This window comes from Micromys minutus, assembly GCF_963924665.1.
Source record: "Micromys minutus genome assembly, chromosome: X".
In the NCBI taxonomy this organism is placed as follows: domain Eukaryota; kingdom Metazoa; phylum Chordata; class Mammalia; order Rodentia; family Muridae; genus Micromys; species Micromys minutus.
In genome coordinates, this window is record NC_137970.1 from 41,089,219 (window position 1) to 41,105,673 (window position 16,455).

Here is a 16,455-nt window from a genome sequence, read left to right on the forward strand (position 1 = left end):
GTTCAGAGCAACCCTCCAAGTTTGGCCTCCTAAGTTCTGAGCCTACTGGGTAGGCCTACCATTTTTGGTGCTGCCTTCTGAATTGGAGACTGTTGGTTTGGAGCTATGTTAAAGGCTTAATCCCCAACTGGTTACAACATTGAACAGTGGTAGACCGATTAAGAGGTGGGACCCAGCTGAAGTTGGAGGAAGCTAAGTCACTGGATCACATGGAGGAAGCACGTTATCAAAGGAGGAATATTGGGGCCCTGGCCCCTTTTTGTTTTTCTTTCCTTCCCAACTGCCATGAGCTGAACAGACCTTTTCTGTCACACAGTCCTGTCACAGTGCAGTGTGTCTCTAAGGTCTGAAAGGACAATGCCAACCCCCCTCCCCCGGCCTGAAACCTCCGTATCAAAATAACTATTTCTTTCTTCTTTTTGTTTGCCAATTTAAATAGTTTTATTATTTCATGTTACTTGTTTTGGGTCCCTGTGGAACAATACTATACTCTCTACTTAGACTGACTTAATCCACTGCTTCAGTGGTGGGGCCTGAAGAAGCACCACCAGATGGAGGAGCTCCACCACCAGGGAAGCCACCAGGCATTCCTGCAGGAATGCCACCAGCACTCTGGTACAGCTTGGTAATGATAGGGTGGCAGACTTTCTCCAGTTCTTTCTGCTGATGCTCAAATTTTCCTTCTCTGCAGTCTGGTTCTTATCCAGCCAGCTGATGATGTCATTGCACTTGTCAAGAATCTTCTGTTTGTACTCATCATTGATCTTGCCTTGTAGTTTCTCATCTTCAACAGTTGCTTTCATGTTGAAGGCATACGACTCCAGTGAATTCTTAGAGGAAACCTTATCCCTCTGCTTCTCATCCTCAGCCTTGTACTTCTCAGCTTCTTGGACCATGCCCTCAATATCCCTCTTACTGAAGAGGCCCTTGTCATTGGTAATCTTGTTCTCCTTTCCTGGGCTCTTATCTGCAGCAGAAACACTGAGGATGCCATTGGCATCAATGTCAAAAGTGACCTCAATCTGAGGCACCCCACGGGGTGCAGGAGGTATGCCTGTGAGCTCCAACTTTCCAAGCAGGTTGTTGTCCTTGGTCATGGCCCTTTCACCTTCCTACACCTGGATGAATACACCGGGCTGGTTGTCAGAGTAGGTGGTGAAAGTCTGTGTCTGCTTGGTGGGAATGGTGGTATTGCGCTTGATGAGGACAGCCATGACTCCGCCAGCAGTGTCAATACCAAGGGACAGAGGAGTGACATCCAAGAGCAGCAGATCCTGAACATTCTCAGACTTGTCTCCAGATAGAATGGCTGCCTGGACAGCTGCACCATAGGCAACAGCTTCATCTGGGTTAATGCTCTTATTCAGTTCTTTCCCACTGAAGAAGTCTTGCAGAAATTTCTGAATCTTGGCGATTCTGGTAGAACCACCCACCAAGACGATATTATGGATCTGTGACTTGTCTAGTTTGGCATCTCAAAGGGCCTTCTCTACAGGGTCCAGTGTGCCATGGAACAGGTCAGCATTCAACTCCTCAAATCGAGCACGGGTAATGGAGGTATAGAAGTCAACTCCCTCATAGAGAGACTCAATCTCTATACTGGCCTGGGTGTTGGAGGAGAGGCTGTGCTTGGCCTCAAGGTAGTGCGGAGACTCTGGACAGCCCTCTTGTTCTCACTGATGTCCTTCTTGTGCTTCCGCTTAAACTCAGCAATGAAATGGTTGACCATATGGTTGTCAAAGTCTTCTCCACCCAAGTGGGTGTCTTCAGCTGTTGATTTGACTTCAAAAATTCCATTCTCAATAGTGAGGATTGACACATCAAAAGTGCCACCTCCCAAGTCAAAAATCAACACATTCCTTTCAGCTCCGAAGTTCTTATCTAAGCCATAAGCAATAGCAGCAGCTGTTGGTTCACTGATAATTCGAAGTACATTGAGGCCAGCAATAGTTCCGGCATCTTTTTGTTGCCTGTCGCTGAGAGTCATTGAAGGAAGCTGGCACTGTGACCACAGCATTGGTAACAGTCTTTCCAAGGTAAGCTTCTGCAATTTCCTTCATCTTTGTCAGAACCATTGAGGACACTTACTCTGGATAGAAACTTTGTCTCCCTCTTGTATTCAACTTGGATCTTGGGCCAGCCTACATCATTCACCACCATGAAGGGCCAGAGCTTCATATCAGACTGAACAACAACATCATCAAACCTATGTCAGATCAGACATTTGGCATCAAAAACTGTGTTGGTGGGGTTCATTGTCACCTGATTCTAGGCTGCATCCCCAATTAATCATTCTGTGTCAGTGAAAGCAACATAGCTCAGTGTGGTGCAGTTACCGTGGTCATTGGCAATGATTTCCACCTTTCCTTGCTGGAAGACACCCACACAGGAGTAGGTGGTGCCAAGATCAATGCCAACTGCAGGTCCCTTAGACATAGTTGCTAGTGTGACTACACAAATGTCCGAGAGCTGGCTCTGCGTTCAGTGAGACTCAACTATTTCCTTCTTATAAGTTGACCAATTCTGGCATTTTGTCATAGTAACGGTAAACCAATTAATATAGAGACTAGGCTAATGTTATAATGTGAACACCAACAGTTTATTCCCAAAGAAGGTGTGTCAAGTTGCTTGAAATGATGACAACATCTTTAAAATTATTCCACATTTAAATATGTAATACATTTCAGGTTGTTTTTATTGTTTTTAATAACAAATTTAGCCACACAGTGGATATTCAATAAAAACAATCCAGATCCTAGCAGGGTGTAGTGGTGCTCACCTTTGATCCCAGCACTGGGAAGGCAGAGGAAGGTAGATCTCTGTGAGTTTGAGGCCAGCTGGGTCTACAGAACAAGTTCCAGGGCAACCAGGGCTATGTAGAGATACCCTGTCCCAATCCCCACACCCCAGATCCTGGAAAATGCTGTCAGCTAAATCAACAAATTGTAAGGATGAAAAAGAGGTAGGCAGGCAGGGCTGGAGAGATGGCCACTGGTTAAGAGCACTTGCTACTCTTGGCCCAGAGCCACAGGCAGATCAGGCAGACTGCCATCAGGACTCACAGCCTGCTCGCAGAAAACCGAGTGCCCAGGGGAGACACAGGAGCCCTCTCCCCACTGAGCCTTCAGATAAGCCCAAGCTTTCTCTCCACTGATAGTCTGGGGAGGACCTTCTCGAACCCTCGGGGTGTGGAGAATCGCAGTGCAGTCTAGGATCAGACTGGTCCAGCCTCCATCTCAGCCCAGAGCCACAGGCAGATCAGGCACACTGCCATCAGGACTGTGGCCTGCCCCCCAGAGAACTGAGCACCCAGGAGAAATGAGATTCAAGAGTGCTCTCCTCACTGAACCTACGGGTTAGCCCAAGCTCTCTCTTCACTGATTGTCTGGGGAGAGCCCTCTGGGAACTCTCAGGGTGCAGATATCACACTACTGCTTGGGTCTGTGCCCTTCAGGCCTCCATCTGCACCCAGAGCTAGACCGACCCATTGCTATCAGAACTCACAGCCTGCCCATGGAAAGCTGGATCAATCTCCCTCTGGAGCCCATTCAGAGACAACAAGATCAACTAACACTGAAGATAAGAAGATGGCAAGAGGCAAGCACAAGAATATAAGCAACAGAAACAAAGACAACCTGGCAACATTAGAACTCAGCTCTCCCACCACAGCAAGCAGTGTATATCCCAACACACCAGATAAACAAGATTTGGGTTTAAATTGTGCCTCATGCTGATGATAAAGGGCCTCAAGAAGCACAAAAATAACTCCCTTAAAGAAATACAGAAGAACACAGAAAAACAAGTACAAGCCCTTAGAGAAACACAGGTAACAGCAATCATTATTCTTTAATATCTCTTATCATCAATGGACTCAATCCCCCAATAAAAAGACATAGACTATCAGACTGGATATGTAACAGGACCCGGCATTCTGCTGCATACAGGAAACTTATTTCAGCAACAAAGACAGACACTACCTCAGAGTAAAAGGTTGAGAAAATCTTTCCAAGCAAATGGTCCCAAGAAACAAGTTGGAGTAGCCATCCTAGTATTGAATAAAACAGATTTTCAACCAAAAGTCATCAAAAAAGATAAGGAAGGACTTTTTTACTCATCAAAAGTAAAATCTATCAAGATGAACTCTCAATCCTGAACAACTATGCTTCAAATGCAAGGGCGCCCACATTCATAAAAGAAACCCTACTAAAGTTCAGAGCATATATTGCACCACACACAAGAATAGTGGAAGACTTCAACACCTCACTCTCATCAATGGACAGATCATGGAAGCAGAAACTGAATAGAGACACAATGAAACTAACAGAAGTATAAACCAAATGAATTTAACTCAAGCCACCTCACACCAGTTAGAATCGCTAAGATAAAAAAAACTTAGGTGACAGCAGATGCTGGCGAGAATGTGGAGAAAGAGGAACACTTCTCCACTGTTGGTGGGGTTGTAAACTGGTACAACTGCTCTGGAAATCAGTCTGGTGGTTCCTCAGAAAATTGGACATAGTACTTCCTGAGGACCCAGCTATACCACTCCTGTCATATATCCAAAAGAAGCTCCAACATCTAACAAGGACACATGTTCTACCATGTTCATATCAGCTTTATTTATAACAGCCAGAAGCTGGAAAGAACCCAATGTCCTTCAGCAGAGGAATGGATACAGAAATTGTGGTACATTTACACAATAGAGTACTATTCAGCTATTAAAAACGACTTCATGAAATTCCTAGGCAAATGGATGGAACTTGAAGATATCATCCTGAGTGAGGTAACCCACTCACAAAAGAACAGCCATGGTATGTACTTACTGATAAGCGGACACTAGCCCCACAAAAATGCATAATACCCAAGAAACAATTCACAGAATTTATGAAACTCAAAGAGAAGGAAGGCAAGAAGGTAGATGCCTCAGTCCTTAGAAGGGAGAACAAAACACTCATGGGAGGAAATGAAGGGACAAATAGAGGAGCAGGGGTTGAAGAAAAGATCATACAAAGACTGCCTCACCTGGGAACCGATCCTATATGCAGCCACCAAACCCAAGCACTATCGCTGATGCCAAGAAGTGCTTACTGGCAGGAGCCAGATAGAGATGCCTCCTCAGAGGCTCTGGCAGAGCCATAACCACACAGAGGAGAATGCTTGCTGCTAACCATTGGACTGAACATGGGGACATCAATGGAGTTAGAGAAAGGACTGAAGGAGCTGAAAGGGTTTGCGTCCCCACGGAAAGAACAAAATGATCAACTAACCAAACCTACCACAGCTCCCAGGGACTAAAACACCAACCAATGAGTTGTTATGAAGAGACCCATAGCCCCAGGCGCATATGCAGCAGAGGATAGCATTCTCTGGAATCAGTGATAGGAGAGGACTTTGGTGCAGTGAAGGGTCATTTTCCCGGTTTAGGGGAATGCTGAGGTGGGAGAGGGATGTTGGGAGTGGGAGCACCTTCATCGAGGCAATGGGTGGGGAAGGGTGATGGGACTGGGGGAAAGAGGATAACATCTGAAATGCAAATGTAGAGAATATCCAGTAAAAATAATTTTGAAAAAGAGCACTTACCACTCTTACAGATTTGGTGCCAAGTTCCCACATGACATTTAGCAAGGCCAGTTCCTGGGAATCTGTCCTCTGGCCTTTGTAGGTACTGAACACACACACTGGACAAACAACATGTAAGCAAAGCGCCCATACACATAAAAAAATAAAAATAAGCCAGGTAGTGGTGGCACACACCTTTAATTCCAGCACTCAGAAGGCAGAGGCAGGTGGATCTCTGTGAGTCTGAGGCCAGTCTGGTCTACAGAGAGAGTTTTAGGGTAGCAGGGCTGTTACACAAATAAACCCTGTTGTGAAATAAACAAAGAAAGAAACAAACAAAAACAAAACCCAAAACAACACAAAAACAAACCAAAAAAAAAAAAAAGAGCAACTAAATAAAACCCCAATGCATACCTTCTATTCTAGCACTTGGGAGGCAGAGGTAAAGTCAGAGGCAAGGGGATCTGAGTTCAAGGCTAGCCTGTTCTACATAGTGAGTTTCGGCCATTTGGAGCTACACGGAGAAAGCCTGTCTTGTGATCTAATACATAAACAAATAATCAATCAAACAAACAAACACATACATTTAAAAAAGAGGTAGGTAGGGAGCCTCTAGATGAAAAATAGGTGAAAGTATCATGTTTGTGGTTGCATGCTTAGGTGATGACACAAGAAAGCAAGGGGGCAACTGCCGTAGAAGGAAGGAGTAAACTCGCACTTAGGAGAGGTGAGAAGGCAGGTGGTGGCTATACTGGTCAGTCAAGGCTCTTCAGACAGAGGGGTACTTACTGAGGCGTCTTCTCCAGGAGCCTGCTCCAGCCTTGAGGGCAGGACAGGGTGACCTTTGGACATTCAGTTCTGCTCTTACCTGATGTTCTGAGGCAAAGCATGCTTTGGAGAGAAGTGGAGGATGGAGCACGGGCCCTGAATGAGCAGGGCCAGTAAGAAAACCTCATGCAACAGTAGTGTTGCAAGTATAAAGCTGTCTAAGTGGTAAGATAAAAGCCATACGCTATCATGCCTAGCATACATGTATATTTTAAAATAAAAGATTTTTTAATAGTTGTTTATTTTTATATTTATGTGCACGAGTGTTTTGTCTGCTTGAATGTCTGTATATAACATGTGTACAGTGCCTTCAGCAGTGAGAAAAGGACCACCTTTCCCAACTGGACATTTGTGAGCCGCCGTGTGGATGCTGGGAATTAAGCCCAGATCCTCCAGGAGAGCTCTTAACTGCTGAGTCATCTCTCCAGCCCCTAAAATAAACGTTTTAAAAGAAGATGTGTATAGGTCTACAGAGATGGCTCAGTGGTTAAGAAGGTTTTCACAATTTAGACTGCTTAGGTTTATGATTTTTTGTCTTCCTTAGATGTTTCTGGAGCCATCTGATTGGTCCATTTTTATTTTTATTTTTTTTCAGGTCTGCTCTGCGATTCCTATTCTGAGACTTCTATTATCTCAAGTATTTCTTTCACCTCTCTTGTACATCCTGTTTCTTGGATCTCAAGTTCATCTTTCTTTATGCTCTCTGATGTTGGTAAAACCACATCCCTCTAGAGTTGCTTGAGAAAAGCAAATGGAAGGTAAAGTTGCTCTAATCTTGCACAGCTAGAACAAAACTCCACAGCCTTATTCTATCTTCCCTCAAGTGAGGGTCAGGCTTGCTTTGGAAATCCAGGTAAATTTTTTCCATTAGATTTTAAAGACATCACTTTGTTGTTTTATAGCTTGCAGCACTGCAGCCAAGAAGACTTACCTTGACCTTCACGTGGGACCATTTTCTCCTTTCTGGAAATTTGTAAGACTGTTATCAGTCTTTTTTTTTTTTGTCTGTAGCATTCCAAAATATTATACAGAACTTTCTGGTTTTTCTTTTAAAATTCCAAGTCCCATCTGGTAGCTTATGTTGAACTCAAATTTGCAATCCTCCTGCCTCAACCTCCCAAGTGTGTGAATTGCAAGTTTGAGCCATCATTGTGACTCAAATTTTTGCAGTTTCTATTGCTCCTTACGGAGTTCTCTTATTTTAAAAATGTGAAAAAACATTTTACACTAAAAATTTACTTTGTGTGCAGACATGTTGGTGTATGCACACCACAGTTCATGTATGGCAATCAAAGCACAACTCATGGGCGTTCTACCATGTGGATCCTGAGATTTGAACTCAGGTCATCAGACACGGCAGCAGGCACCTTCACCCACTGAGCTATCTCATCAGCTGCCCTTGGTAGAGTTGTTCCTACTCTTCCTCCTCATTCTGCTACTTATTTTTGTTTTATTTTTCAAAACAGATTTCTCTGTTTAATAGCCTTGGCTTTCTTGAACTCTCTCTGTGTAGAACAGGTTGGCCTCAAACTCAGAGAAATCTGCCTGTCTTTGTCTCCCCAGTAATAGGATTAAAGTTTTTGTGATACCACCACCCATCTTTGGTAGATTTCTTTAACTTCAATTTTAATCCTTTAATTCAAAGTGCTGACTCATATGTATGTACCTAATCACAATGCTCTTGTTTTATAATGTGGCCTTTTTCTTATCTCTCATTGGGTATCCTTTTCTTAAGAGCTTTGGATTCAGATGGTCTATCCATTTTCTTCAATGTTCCCTCCCCATCCCCTGTTTCTTCATTATCCAGGCTGGATACAGACAGATTACATGCCATAGGTTGCATGTCGCTCAGGATAGTTATTGTTTAAGAACCGGGTATTAGAAACCAGACCAGAGGTTCTGCGCATTGTAAACCTAGCTGCTGTCTTCATCGGCTAGTTGAGCCATTCGTTGTAGGACTGTCTTTGCCCAGTATTTTGAAGTTTTTCGTCTTGATTAGATGTGATGGTTTGTATATGCTTGGCCTAGGGAGTGGCACTATTTGGAAGTGTGGCCTTGTTGGAGTAGTTATGTCACTGTGGGTGTGGGCTTTAAGACCCTACTTCTAGCTGCTTGTAAGCCAGTCTTCCACAAGCAGCCTTCAGATGAAGATGTAGAACTCTCAGCTCTTCCTGCACTATGCCTGCCTAGGTGCTGCCATGTTCCTGAATTGATGATAATAGACTGAACTTCTGAACATATAAGCCAGCCCCAAATATATTATGTCCTTTATAACACTTGCCTTGGTCATGTCATGGTGTCTGTTCACAGCAGTAAAACCCTAAGACAGAATTTTCAGAAAAGTCTCTTTGGAACTTCCTAGACGGTGTAATTCTAATTACCGGAGCCATGAGTGTCTGGTCAGAGCAGAGGTTTTTTTTTTTTTTTTTTGTGGGTGTAGCAGAACTTCATTCATGGTGTTTGAGAGAGTAGGGAGGGAGGGCTCCCTAGGCCCCCTCCTATTATTATTGGGGTCCGGGATGGAAATTGTGAGGGAGATGCTCAATGTTGGGGTCCGAGTTGGGATGGGACTCCTCAGCAGCTGAGAGCCTTTCTCTTGTTCTCAGTGTCCTTGCTGGGGGGGTTGGTGGTCCAGGGTTTCTTACTCCTTAGAGGCCATGTAGGCCCTGAGGTCCACCACTCTGTTGCTATAGCCTTATTAATTGTCATACTAGGAAATAAGCTTCACAAATTTATCATTGAGAGCAATGGCAGCTCCAGCATCAAAGGTGGAAAAGTGGGAGTTGCTGTTGAAGTCGCAGGAGACAACCTGGTCCTCAGTGTAACCCAAAATGTCCTTTAGTGGGACCTCAGCTGCCTGGTTCACCACCATCTTGATGTCATCATACTTGGCAGGCTTTTCCAGGTGGCATGTCAGATCCACAACAGATACATTGTGGGTAGGAACAGGAAAGGCCATGCCAATGAGCTTCCCATTCAGCTCTGGGATGACTTTGTCCACAGTCTTGGCAGCACCAGTGAATGCAGGAATGATGTTCTGGGTTTCCCCACGGCCATCACGCCAAAGCTTTGCAGAGGGGCCATCCACAGTCTTCTGAGTCGAAGTGATGGCATGAACTGTGGTCATGAGCCCTTCCACAATGCCAAAGTTGTCATGGATGACCCTAGCCAGGGGGCTAAGCAGATGGTGGTGCACAATGCATTGCTGACAATCTTGAGGGAGTTGTCATATTTCTCATGGTTCACACCCATCACAAACATGGGGGCATTGTCTGAAGTGTCAGAGATGATGAACCTTTTGGCCCCACCCTTCAAGTGGGCCCCGGCCTTCTCCATGGCGGTGAAGACGCCAGTAGATCCCACAACATACTCAGCACCAGCATCACCCCATTTGATATTAGCGGGATCTCGCTCCTGGAAGATGGTGATGGGCTTCCCATTGATGACAAGCTTCCCATGCTCAGCTTTGTCTGTGCCATTGAATTTGCCATGGGTAGAGTTATACTGGAACATGTAGACCATGTAGTTGAGGTCAATAAAGGGGTCATTGATGGCGACAATCTCCTCTTTGCTAGGTCCTGAGCAGAAGGCAACACTGGTAACCAGGCGCCCAATACAGCCAAATCTGTTAACACCGACCTTCACCATCTTGTCTAAGGGACGAGGCTGGCACTGCATGAGAAGATGCAGCTGTCTCTGGAACAGGGAGGAGCAGAGATCTGGGTTTTTAATGTTCAGTGAGTAAACATTAGATTACAGTTAAGTAATTGGATAAATCTCAGAAGAGACTTTGAACTTAGGACTTTTAACCTTATTGAGACTGCTACAGACTATGGCAACTTTGAAAGTTGTACTAAATGTATTTTTATTATGCTATGGGTTGGTATGACCCCCATAGACTCATGTTTGAACAATCCTATGGAGCCAGGGAGTGGAGTGTGATGGTTTGTGTATGCTCAGCCCAGGGAATGGCACTATTAGAAAGTGTGGCCCTGTTGGGGTAGGTGTGTCACTGTGGGTGTGGGCTTTAAGACCCTCATTCTAGCTGCCTGGAAGCCAGTATTCTGCTAACAGCCTTCAGATGAAGATATAGAACTCTCAGCTCCTCCTGCACCATGCCTGCCTGGATGCTGCCATGTTCCCACTTTGGTGATAATAGACTGAACCTTTGAGCCTGTAAGGCAGCCCCAATTAAATGTTGTCAGTATAAGAGTTGCTTTGGAGGGATGGTGGGAATTCTCAGTGGTTAGAGCACCGACTGCTCTCCCAGAGGTCCTGAGTTCAAAACCATCTGTAATTGGATCCGATGCCCTCTTCTGGTGTGTCTGAAGACAGCTACAGTGTACTCATATACATAAAATAAATAAATAAATCTTAAAAAAAAAAAAAGACTTGCCTTGGTCATGGTGTCTGTTATAGCAGTAAAACCCAAACTCAGATAGCCTGGGTTGCCTAATGGAATCCTGTTTCAAAAAAAAAAAAATAAATAAATCCAATCATTTGGATATGTCTAATCCAATCTGTATTTTATTTACCTAACGAGCTGTCATGTAACCATTAAAATTATTCATTGAATGAACTAAAGTATTTTTTTTGAGATAGGGTCTCTCTTTGTAACTCTGACTATACTGTTAGACCAGGCTGGCCTCAAACTCAGAGAGATACACCTAGCTCTGCCTCCTGAGTGCTAGGATTAGAGGCATGCACCACTATGCCCAGCAAATATTATGTGGAAGTTTCAACCTGTATGTTACCTATAATTACAACCACTTGAAAAATGTATGAGCAACATCAGGAAAATATAAAGGGAAACTATATTGGTATTGTATCAGACCCTAGCCATGTAAAGAACAAACAAACAAACAGGGCTGGTGAGATGGTTCGGAGGTTAAAGATACTTGTTATGCAAGCTTGACAACATGAATTTGATCTCCAGAACCTAGGGTGAAACAATAAAACTGATGCCTCAAAAGTGTTCTCGAACTTCCCACCATAGCACGTGTGGCACACATGCGTGCATGCGCGTGTGGGCGCGCATATACACACTTACACACACACACACACACACACACACATCTTCCTCACAATGCGAAGAAATAAAATAGAATCTTAAGAAAAATATGACCTCATTAATATTCTCAGTAAAAGGGTCTGCGGCTTATGGAGTGGAGCAGAGTTCAGCAGGTGCGCTTGCTGGCTCAAGGGCCTCCCTGTCCCGTCCGACCCTGATGCACTGGACAGATGCCACTCACTGTCAGGCGCCCGCACTAACTCCATGTGAGCTGCAATAGAATGAACCATTTCTGTGGTGTTCCCAGGTCTCACTTAGTAAGAAAAGATTTTTATACACATAAATATAACAATTGATCTGTCTATAAATTATAGCGATAGGCTCGTCTTTAGTGTAATGTGGAAAAGCGGCCCTGTGGATACATAGATGCGCGTACTACTGTGGTCTGAAGGTTGCTGGCCTGTCCAGGGTTGCTGCAGTGAGGCCAAGGCGTGCATCAGAACCGCTGCTGGATTAAGACACCTCCACAACTTTGATCAGTTCTTCAAATAACAGAGCCAGCTCCTTCTCTAGGCTGACAATTAGTCCTGTGTTGGCACTGCTGCTGGCTAGGAAACTCACCACCAGAGGCAAACGATTGAACTGAACCACCTGGTAGGTATTATAGTAGCAGATGATGCTTTCATTTTTTGAAAGTCCGAGTTTGCTGCCTTGGTCTGTCGAGAGCAAAAGTGGATATGAAGCCAGGTCTCAGGGCACGCTCTGGAGCTCTGTGGTTAGCCACTTTAATAACAGGCACTCCATCTCCATTTGACACAACAATCGCATGGAGCCCTTCCACACTTGGCAACTTTTTGTACAGGAATCGCTTTAGATCATCCGCCATGATGAACCCCTTTTTCTTGCAGAGTCAATCTCCACTCCTCTGCAGACGCACGCATGCTCCAGCCTGGGAAGACCTGCTTGGGTGTCGCCGAAGTTCAGTCATCTCTATGAAACCTGTCAAGTCACTGTCACATTACTTGTGACCTCCGCGGCGATGCAGGAAGCACTTGCTGCACCCTCCAGTACCGGTGATTGGTAATTTCTTATGACACATCAATAATGCGGTTTTTGAAGTCTAGAGCATTAACCAAGCCCTGAACCACATACCATATAATTCCAAAGGAACAAATGTTCAACAAAATGTAAGATGACATTAGTCATGAACATTGATATAATTAATGAGGACATAATTAACAAGCTATTCTTACTAGAGAGAGAGAGAGAGAGAGAGAGAGAGAGAGAGAGAGAGAGAGAGAGAGAGAGAGAGAGAGAGAGACAGAGAGACAGAGAGACAGAGAGACAGACAGAGAGACCAAAAACCCCATAGATCTATTTTGTACTGTCTATTTTTTTTTAACTTTCCTTCATAAATCCATTGATAATTAAGGCTTCCTTTAAATATGGGATTTTCAACATCAAAAATTCTATTTTGAAGGCTAGGGATGTTGCTCAGTTGTAGAACACATTCACAGGACTGAGTGAGTCCCATCCCTCTCCACACCCGCACTTGTACACACATGCAGAGATCAAGTCTGTGTTGTGTTGAGTTGTGTGTGTGTGTGTTGTTAAAATTACCTTTCTATTTCAACGTACATACTCCCACTATGCAGTGCCTAAATGATAATTCAATGCACTGATGAGCCCAAAGCGATCTTTCATCCAGTGTCAACCTTCTGCCAGCATAAGCAACTCAAGCCACCAAGTTAGAGTAAAAGGGAAACCAGGCGATATAAAGATATACAACTAAAACTTTCTCCATTCTGAAGCTACAAAGACTTTAAATGAGTATTAAATTATATTTGAGTACCTGGTCATAGAGAACTAATTTTACTTTAAAAACATTGGACCACACTTAAAAAAAAAAAAAAAAGGCAAGGCTGGGTTGGATATGAACTGGCTGTGTCTGTTTTGCTTCTAATCAAGTCTATAAATGCAGCTTGTTTTATTTTTGTTAAAAATTACAACACATACTTGCACCTGACCACCATATAGTTTTGAGCAGAATGGCGCACACACAAGCAACTTCTAAGCCACATGGTGGTTGGATATGCCAAATGGGAAGAAAATAAACCAAAGCAAAAACATCTTCTCTTTAAAAAGGCAACATGTAGACATCATATGGCTTAAAAAAGGGAAGGGGGCTGAGTTCAGTGGTCACACTTGCCTAGCATGTTAGCCACTGGGTTGGATCCTCAGTACTGTGCAGAAAAGCAAAAGCCCTGATGTGGGGTGATCAAGGCCACTTCAATTTGAAGTAACTCCACACAGAGCACTGGGATACTACCAGGAAGTGACCTCATGGGGAATGAGTGACTCAAGGATGACGAAAGTTTGCAGGATTGTAAAAATATATTAATGCACAAAATAACAAAGTCAGTCTAGATTCCCCTCCTTGGGTAAGCTGTATGTGTGTGGTGCATTTCCTGGGAAGCTTCTGCTCAGCAGTGCATGCTAGCGGGGCTCGCCAGCGCCAGCACACACGGTCACAAGGATTATGGCCAGTCCTCACTTTCCTCAGTAACTTGCTTTTCCACTCACACTTACAGACAAGACACTAGCTTTCTAGTGCTAAATTTTAATCAACATATTACATTTAGTCTTGATTTCTGAATGAATCTTTTAGTACTATGCAGCATGAGAGGTTTCTGGAGACGTCTTGACAACTACAGGGAAACACTTGATTTCAAATATGACCCAGATGAGACTGTATCAGAAGCACTGAGACACTCGCAGGTGGACCTGTAAGGGACTTTTTATCAGTGGCCATTCATAATTTTGCCTTTAAAAACTTGGAAGAAATTTTTTGCTGCTGTAAATATTAAAATTAATGGTTTATCTCTTTATCAGGCCCCCCAGCTGATTCTGTCCTGGGTGGATACAACTGCCCTGGCGTTTTCTTTCCTCCACCGCCCCACACAAACATTATTCCAAAGCCGGTAACTTTTCATGCAGGTTTATGTATTAACGTCTCAATCTACAAACTTTCTACACAATAAGATTACATCTAATGGACAAAGACACAAACTGCCCTTCTATGTAGATAAAAAGACCTAGAGGGAGATGGATGTTGAGAGAACGAGGAGGAAGGCAAGAAAATGGCGTCCATGGATTTCACTACCTATAGCCAAGCTGCAGCCCAGCAGGGCTACAGTGCTTACACCGCCCAGCCAACTCAAGGATATGCACAGACCACCCAGGCATATGGGCAACAAAGCTGTGGAACCTATGGACAGCCTACTGATGTCAGCTATACCGGGGCTCAGAGCACTGCCACCCACGGGCAGACTGCATATGCAACTTCTTACAGACAGTCCCCTACTGGTTATACCACTCCAACTGCCCCCCAGGCATATGGCACTGGTGTTTATGACACCACCACTGCTACAGTCACCACAACGCAGGCCTCTTATGCAGCTCAATCTTCATATGGCACCCAGCCTGCCTACCCAGCCCATGGCCAGCAGCCAGCAGCCACCAGACCTACAAGACCACAGGATGGTAACAAGCCTGCTGAGACTAGTCAACCTCAATCTAGCACAGGGGGTTATAACCAACCCAGTCTAGGATATGAACAGAGTAACTACAGTTAACCCCAGGTACCTGGGAGCTACCCAGTGCAGCCAGTCACCACACTTCCATCTTGTCCTCCGACCAGTGACTCCTCTTCACAGTCACGATCAGAGCAGTTACTCTCAGCAGAACAGCTATGGGCAGCCAAGCAGCTATGGACAGCAGAGTAGCTAATGTCAACAAAGCAGCTATGGGCAGCAGCCTCCCACTAGTTCCCCCCTCAGACTGGATCCTACAGCCAGGCTCCAAGTCAATATAGCCAATAGAGCAGCAGCTACGGGCAGCAGAGTTCATTCCAACAGGACCACCCCAGTAGCATGGGTGTTTATGGGCAGGAGTCCGGAGGACTTTTCGGACCAGGAGAGGACCAGAGCTTGAGTGGCCCTGATAACCGGAGCAGGGGAAGAGGGGCTTTTGATCGTGGAGGCATGAGCAGAGGTGGGCGGGGAGGAGGATGCGGTGGAATGGGCAGCGCTGGAGAGCGAGGTGGCTTCAGTAAGCCTGGTGGACCCATGGATGAAGGACCAGATCTTGATCTAGGCCTTCCTATAGATCCCGATGAAGACTCTGACAACAGTGCAATTTATGTGCAAGGATTAAACGACAATGTGACTCTGGATGCTCTGGCAGACTTCTTTAATCAGTGTGGGGTTGTCAAGATGAACAAGAGAACTGGACAACCCATGATTCATTTCTACCTGGATAAAGGGACAGGAAAGCTTAAAGGTGATGCCACAGTATCCTATGAAGATCCACCAACTGCCAAGGCTGCCGTGGAATGGTTTGATGGGAAAGATTTTCAAGGAAGCAAACTTAAGGTTTCTCTTGCCCAAAAAGAAGCCTCCAATGAACAGCATTCGGGGTGGCATGCCACCTCATTAGGGCAGAGGGATGCCACCACCACTTCGTGGAGGTCCTGGTAGCCCAGGAGGTCCCGGAGGACCCATGGGTCGCATGGGAGGCCGTGGAGGAGACAGAGGAGGCTTCCCTCCAAGAGGGCCCCGAGGCTCCAGAGGGAACCCTTCTGGAGGAGGAAATGTCCAGCACCGAGCTGGAAACTGGCAGTGTCCCAATCCGGGCTGTGGAAACCAGAACTTCGCCTGGAGAACAGAATGCAACCAGTGTAAGGCCCCTAAGCCCTAGGGCTTCCTCCCGCCACCTTTTCCACTTCCGGGTGGTGATCGTGGCAGAGGCGGCCTTGGTGGCATGTGAGGAGGAAGAGGTGGATTCGTGGATCGCGGCAGTCCTGGAGGAATGTTAAAGGTGGCAGAGGTGGAGACAGAGGAGACTTCTGAGGTGGCTTTGGTGGAGGTGGTCCTGGGGGGGGGGGGGCTCCTGGACCTTAAATGGAACAGATGGGAGGAAGAAGAGGCGGACGTGGAGGACCTGGGAAAATGGATAAAGGCGAACACCGTCAGGAACGCAGAGACCGGCCCTACTAG

At 45.3% G+C, this 16,455-nt stretch overlaps 3 pseudogenes across 3 annotated transcripts; 1 reads left to right on the forward strand and 2 right to left on the reverse strand.

Moving 5' to 3' along the window:
* Positions 1-507: 507 nt before the first annotated feature.
* LOC308414517 (heat shock cognate 71 kDa protein-like) lies at positions 508-2,436 on the reverse strand (annotated as a pseudogene). The gene has a single exon. The product of its transcript is annotated as a heat shock cognate 71 kDa protein-like (transcript).
* A 9,347-nt stretch (positions 2,437-11,783) lies between these two features.
* LOC308415941 (ragulator complex protein LAMTOR3-like) lies at positions 11,784-12,392 on the reverse strand (annotated as a pseudogene). The gene has a single exon. The product of its transcript is annotated as a ragulator complex protein LAMTOR3-like (transcript).
* A 2,146-nt stretch (positions 12,393-14,538) lies between these two features.
* Positions 14,539-16,455, forward strand: LOC308416046 (RNA-binding protein EWS-like; annotated as a pseudogene). The gene is made up of 2 exons: positions 14,539-14,941; positions 15,099-16,455. The product of its transcript is annotated as an RNA-binding protein EWS-like (transcript).